This window comes from Montipora foliosa, chromosome 1 (assembly GCF_036669935.1).
Source record: "Montipora foliosa isolate CH-2021 chromosome 1, ASM3666993v2, whole genome shotgun sequence".
Taxonomy (NCBI): domain Eukaryota; kingdom Metazoa; phylum Cnidaria; class Anthozoa; order Scleractinia; family Acroporidae; genus Montipora; species Montipora foliosa.
Window position 1 is genome coordinate 29,940,607 of NC_090869.1, and position 7,500 is coordinate 29,948,106.

The window sequence follows — 7,500 nt, forward strand, 5'->3', positions numbered from 1 at the left end:
TGTTGCGTTATTTTTTGGGTGCAAAATAATTAAATTTCGAAGACATACATTTCTTTCACTTGAAAGTACTTCGTGAATACAATTAATTTTCACCATGTGCGAAACCTTCAAATGGATTAAGCTTCTGGTGGTCCAATTGTAGAAGGATGGTCTACAGATTGGCGTAAAAATTTCTTTGGGCAAATGATTGTGAGCGACGCTAGAGCTTTTCAAAGTACGTAAAAAATGCAAATATTTCACCTTCCGTCGTCAACTGGCATTACACATATATTTAAGCACGCGCCAGATGTATGGACCCATATTAAGTTGAAAGAGACACAGAGCTGATAAATTCGAAATGTTCTAACCTTATTTGCCGTAAGAGGCAGGTCCAAAGGCTGATTTAACGTGTTTCTCTCACCATTCGTCGCATTTTAAGTGGTCAAGTTTGCTTTTGTGTACACAACGTTCGTTGCACACGTATTCAGTGGTCGAATACCATAAATCTGTGACCATCTTTCGGGGCATATGATCACAACTGCATCTACCTAAGTCAACAACTGCTAAGTAATTTGCAGATAATTGCTTGCTTTGTACGTACTAAGCCTGCTAGACCAACATATTACATTTGATTGCGACCATTGCTCTCAGGCGTGTCGGCGCCCGCAACAAAATCACTAGCTCGTCACGCAATGCTTTCCTTTTTGGCGGGTACTTTTTCCGGTAGGGGTATATAATATAATAAATGAAAAATAAAAAAGAAACAAATATCAATATTTGTTTTCATATTCGTAGTTTGCTTTGCATATTTTGTATTGAGCACTCTTAGGATAAGTGAAACAATTTATTGCAAGTTTATCCGTTTTTTTGTATAAATCTACTAGCGCGTAATTCTCTGAATTGCAACGCAACTCACTATCTATTCTGTGATAGTGAGTAGCGTAGTAGTGTGCGCTTGTTAAAAAAACAAACAATTGGCCCGTCACTCATTCACGTGTCATGGGCCTCTCTAGCAGGGTGCCATGTCGACACAGAACCTTCAAACAAGGTTCAAAAACTGAGAAAAGTGCCCAGCAACGCAGTCAATATCATGGTTATTTGGCACTGCTTTGGACAGCTAACCGCCAGAAACCTATCAGTAGATAGACCAGTGCCTTCGTTATGTCTTCCCCCCCCCCCCACACGCTCCCTTACTTTTTATATCAAGTCACGTTTGAAGTACTTAATGAGGCATTTTAGACAATAGCTGATAAAGTGCTTGTACTCACTACAATTTTAAAAAATCGCTATGAACAAATTATAGGTAAAAGAAGAAAGAACTAAGTGAAATAAAAAAAAGGAAATCACAACGTGACTAATCGGTGAGAAAAAGAGACCAAATTTAATTAGTAGTTACCTGAGTAAACAAACCCTGGCCATGCCACAATATTTGGCGTTTTTTGTTTGCTTAGTGGCGGGGTATTGATATGTGTCATGGTTCAGTTTTGTAACAGAAAATGGAGGGTTGTTGTTCTTTTAAGGCTATTGTTGGTGGAGTTTGTGGTTATAACCCGAAAGATTGAAAGCGTGATACTGAAATTGTTCCGTTACTTTCGTGCAATAAGGATATCGACAGTCATAAGTCTACTTATAAATTTACCGGACCTGAAGATGAAGTCGAGCTGATTTTATGCCGAGCAGCGAAATTCAGCAAAAGCGAAAGTTTGCGCACCATGACGATATGTCCTAACCATCGGACAAAACTTGGAATAGGCTGGAGCAGAGGATCCAGCACCAGGTGCAGGGTTCCGGAAGACATTTCCGGCCATGGTAAGGGCAAAGGACCTTGGCCAAAAGGTGACAGAGGGTTGGGAAAGAGAGAGTCAGAGGGAGTCTTACGTAAGACTGGTTTCTTCGTATCAGTTGGGTCAGGTAAGTCTTAATTTTCATTTTTTGAGTTAGTAATAGGTTGCATCCCAGCCTAACTGTGTTTCTTCGACCTCTTAATACAGGTGTGTGCAGGACATGTAGACAGAGATTAAAAGAGATAATTGACACCGAAATGCATTATTCTCCAGTCTTTGGACAAATGGGAGTTGATTCCAACATAACTGATCAAATGGAAAGAATGACATTAGTGAGTATACCACGCTTTCCTTGAGTTAAATTGTTAACGGCTTCGCATTAGCATTAATTAGCTTCTTGCTGTTGATACATCTATCGTTTCTCCTTTTTATAAGGAACTTTTTAAGGTAGTGCATACGTCACGTGACACTCCACAAGTCGCATGTAAAAAAGGGGTCTACGAGTGGTTTTAGTTTTACTTATGTTTATCACTGATACAGGCTCGAAATGACCGAAACATTTATGTATACGGCTAGAGCATTCCAAGCAAGATTAAAGGACTGCGGATGAGTCTGATGAGATTTGCAACAAATTAAACTCTCTTATTGACACACAGATAAGGCTATCCAAACATTCAGAACTGAAACGAGGCCAGCACCAAGTGTGCGGTTAAGATAGCTGAATGATGGACAAGTTCCCTTTTTGAGTATTTATGAACCGAGGCGGAGTCGAGGTCCATAAACACGCAAAAAAAGGAAGGAGACCAAGCCTTCCCACAAATATCCGAATATTTTTGGGATATTATGAAGTTTTCGAGACATTTAGAAAATATTAAGAAATTTAGAAAATTTAGGAATATTTAGAAATATTCAAACCTTTTTTGGCTGAGCCCTGTGTTTTCCTCGCTATTTTTATGTGCCACAGAACAACTTTTTAATGCGGGACACAGTGGGTAATCCCGAGCTTATCGGGCAAGATAACGCTTTTTATATGGCTAGCTCCGTGAGCAGGCAAGATGAATAAAATCCTGCGCTGTGATTCGCTACCCGAGCGGGCAAGATGGAGCTATCTTGCCCGCTCGGGACTACCCGCCGTGTTCCGCAAGAACAATTCATCCGAAAGCCATATAATAAATCCTTTATTGACCAAGCTTGTTCGTTCAAGATATAGCGTGCGTGAGGTCAAGATGGCTGGATATTGGCCAAGTTCCTTTTTTGCGTGTTTATGGACCGAGACGAAGTCGAGGTTCAAAAACACACAAAAAAGGAACGAGGCCAATATCCAGCCATCTTGACCGAACAGGCTTGGTCAATAAAGGATTTATTATACGACTTAAAACACCAAAAAATGATCTTTGATCTTGCGGGATCAAGCGCGAAATCCCGAGCGGGCAAGATAGCTCCATCTTGCCCGCACGGGTAGCCAATCGCAGCGCGCGATTTGGTTCATCTTGCCCGCTCAAAGAGCTAGTCATACAAGGCTGGATATCGGCCTGATTTTTTTTCTTGCGAGTCTATGGACCTCGGCTCGGTCTAGGTCCATAAACACGCAAAAAAAGAACTTGGCCAATATCCAGACATCTTGACCTCACACTTGGTAAATAACCCATATATCTGGCCCACTTTGTTAGCCCATCGCAGCGCAGGGTTTGGGTCATTTTCCTATATAATTTTTTAAAAAAAACTTGCTGCTTTATTGTTAGCGTTCGTGCTCCTCACATTCGCATCATGTTACCATGTCTCCCATGTTGCCGTTGTGCTTTGTGGTTGCAAACTACACCTCAATTTCTACCTTGTTGTAAGTGTTGTTAATTGTAAAGGTTATAAAAGTAAGTTATTTTCTATTTGTAGGATGATGATGAGGTAATCTTCAACCCTAAGAACGTAAGTCCAATATTACAGACACCTCAAGGTGCAATGAGAGATGCTGAAACACCAACAAGTTTCTATCAGCCATCTGAAAGTTTTACAACTCCATCTGGAGATAATTTTGGGACGAGAACCTCAAGAGAAAAACTTAATTTGTTTTTGGCCTCCAGAGACATTAGTCCCATCCGTCATATAATGGTTACACCTTGGGAAGAAGCTGCAGAAAGAACAAAACGGTTCCACAGGCGCAAAGCGAGGCAGGTCGTCTTTGCAGCGTTAGAAGAAATTGCGCCTAATAGTGCAGAGATGTTACTTGATTGCTTACAATCGTCTAACGAAGACGCGGGTGACATTGACTGTACGTTGTTGGGGGTCCTGGTCGAATGCTATCAGAACGCAGGGCACTGGAGTACGCGCAGGCAGTTATTGTCAATTATGGCTGATAAAGTCAGCTTCAAAGTACTGAAAACATGGCTACCAAATCTCTCTAGATACAGATTCAACATCGCTCGGCATCATATCTTACTTCATGGTAGAGGCACCACCGTTCCTCTGGCTGAAAACAAAAGGATGAGAGTCTTGCCGCCACAACTTGACCACTTCTTAGCATTCATCACTAGTTCATACGTGATGCAAGATTTGCCATTCGGTGAAAAAACCTTAAAGTTGTCATCGAACACGGAGATAAAAATTCCAAACGTGGTGAGAACAATGATTCCGGAGCAGATTGTCCAACAGTACCAGAGTTACTGCCATGAGACTGGCTTTGTCCCGATGAGCCGCTCTACGCTGTGTAGGATTCTTAAAGTATGTTCTGCTTCTGTGCGCAGATCTTTACAAGGGCTTGACTATGTCTCAGCTGAGGGTGCAAAGGCTTTTGATGAACTGGCAGCTGTCATTGAGAACCTTGGCGAATATGGCAAAGGTCTCTCCTGGGCAAAAAGCCAAAGTGAAAAATTAAAGCAGGCCAAACGCTATCTTAAAGGTGATTTTAAGGTAGGACCGCTGAAAATGTGATACATAAAGCTAAACACATGCGCATATAACGAAAGTTTTTATGAGTCCCCTCGGTTGTACGTACGTGTTATGGATGCCATCAACATGTAATATCAACATATAATGTGTAACTAAGAGCAACACCTTTAGGACTCAGACGCCAGTTTTTATTCTTGGAGAAGCAAAGGTGGCTGGCGGGTTGAGAGAGGGAGTCTGAGCGGGACAAACTTTTCCAAGTGTTTTTTTTTTCTACATTTTTCAAAGGAACAGATCATTACGATGTGCTTAAAATTTCTGTAATTTTCATGTGTCACCCAAGGACAATTTGAGATCACTGTTAATCCATGATTCTTCAGACTGCCATGAATAACCGTGTTTTGACGCAAAGAATTAGACACATTTCCAATTTTTAGTCGCGAGTTCTCTCCAGTAGCTATGACAAGTTTGTTTACTTAAGCGCCCAATTGTTGTTTTCTTTAACTTGATATCGATTTATGCTATTTTCTGACGTCATGAAATAATTGAAGTGAAATTAAAATGGAGGTATTAAAGATGGCTTAATTTCATAACATCAGGTCACAAGCAATGAATAAACATTGTATCTTGCAAAGCTACAAAGGCATGATATAGTTTCAGCATGTCTTGTGACAACAGAGAGCCAACTGTGCTTTATCATCCCTCTCTTCAATTCTCTTCGAGAGTCAAAAGTAAAGACTGTAAACGACAATGGCGAATACTGTGTTGCAACATATTGGTAAACCGAAAAAAAACAAAAAAAAAAAACGAAACAAAAAACTGAATCATAACTTGTTATGATAACATCGTCAGTAGAAATAAGTAGAGTAAATATTTCAAAGATATCGTGTTTGTTTGCAGGTACATGTATCGCCAAGTTCCAGAGTCCCAGATCATTGTAGGGCCTACGCCCTTAGCTATCACGCTGATCCTGATTACATCAGCTCCTGTGATCATGAGCACGACCTGGCATGTGATCGATGTGACGTGTTTCCGAATGTAGTCCACGAAGTTGAGTCTGCCTTGCAAAATGCTGAAATCTCAAGCGATGAGAATGATGAGATGAAATATGTAGTTTCTCTAGCTAAGAAAAGAATCGAAGCATGGAAGGCTCATTTACTCAGATCAATCAACCAAGATGAGGCGCGTCTAGATGTCTTAAAGAATTTAGACGCTTATTCGGTGCTTTTGGTCTTGGATTGGGCCATGAAATACCTCCCAAGAAAATATCGCGAAAGTCAAACTGATTGGTTTGGAAAGCGAGGTATTTCATGGCACATAACCACTGCCACGAGAATAGTCGAAGGTCAACCCCAAATGCTGTCATTTGTTCACGTTTTTCAAAGCTGTAACCAAGACAGCGTCACAGTTTTGGCCATTATCGATGACGTCCTGCAACAACTCAAGAATGCAATACCCAATGTAAATCGTGTTTATTTTAGACAGGACAATGCAGGATGCTATCACAGTGCTTCCACACTACTGGCAATTCAGCAGGTAGCTAAGAAGTACGATATCAACGTCAGACTAGATTTCTCGGATCCGCAAGGGGGCAAAGGGTCTTGCGACCGCAAAGCAGCTGCAATTAAAAACCATATGAGAATATACCTAAATTCTGGCCGAGATGTCGAAACTCCAGAGCAAATGAAGAATGCCGTAGAGTCCTCGGGTGGTATGCCTGGAGTAAGAGCTATGCTGTGCGACACACAGAATATTCCCAAGCCAGTCCCTGTAAAATGGGAAGGTGTTAGCTTTATCAATAACGTTGAATATGGCAATGAGGGAATGAGAGTTTGGAGGTCATATGCGGTTGGCCCAGGTAAATTCCTGCCGTGGAGTCAGTTTGATTTACCAGAAAAATACTCTGTACCAATGCTAACCATGTTAAAGGAGGCCAGAGATCCAAAGGCTACATTCACGGCGATAACAGCGAGGAGAAAATCACCCCAAACCCAGCAAGGAGAGGAGCACTTGGGATCGGATGCCGGAGAAGCTTCGGATGAACAAAGTGAGGACGACGTGGAGTGTCAGTGTAAACTGTTTGCATGTCCTGAAGACGGATGCGTAAAATCATTTCAAAGATTTTCGTCCCTTGAACATCATCTTGATGTTGGAAAGCACAAGTATGCTCTTGAGAGCCTAACGCTTCTCGATAAGGCAATGATGTCCTATGCATCAAAACTAGAACAGGGTGTTGCCACTGTTGATAATCCGGTAGAGGATACTGGTACTGCTAAGGCACCGGATTCCCGTTCATCGTTGTCAATGGGCTGGGCGTTGAAATCCTCCAGTACTCAAAGAACCCGACTGAATGAAAACCAGAAAAAATACCTTACAGAAGTATTCAAAAGCGGCGAACATACTGGAAAGAAAGCTGATCCCACCAATGTTTCCAAGTCAATGAGAAAAGCTAGAAACGCAGATGGCTCTTCTAGATTTGATGCTTCGAGTTATTTAACTTCTCAGCAAGTTGCAAGTTTTTTCTCACGCCTTGCTTCAAAGAAAGTTGTCCAAGCTGCTGAATCTGGGGACGAAGAAGATGAACACGCCGAAGAGCTGGATAAAATTCGTGAACAGAACATACAAGAATTGAGTAACGAAGTCATGGCAGAAATATCATTGCAGCATCCGATCATGTACGATACGCATAACATCTGTGAAATCGCAGCTTGCTCTAAACTCGCAAAGTTTTCTGTGCAGATCCTCCAAGACATATGTAATTTTTATCAGCTTGACATCTCAACAATCAACGTTAAACGAAAGAAGCCCTACATAGATCTTCTGACGGAATTAGTTGGTAGCTGCAGTTGTAACGAAT

General features: G+C 41.5%; 1 pseudogene; it reads right to left on the reverse strand.

Moving 5' to 3' along the window:
- The window catches only part of LOC138012621 (ATP-dependent DNA helicase Q1-like), a 12,612-nt pseudogene that overhangs the window by 1,369 nt on the left and 3,743 nt on the right, over positions 1-7,500 (reverse strand).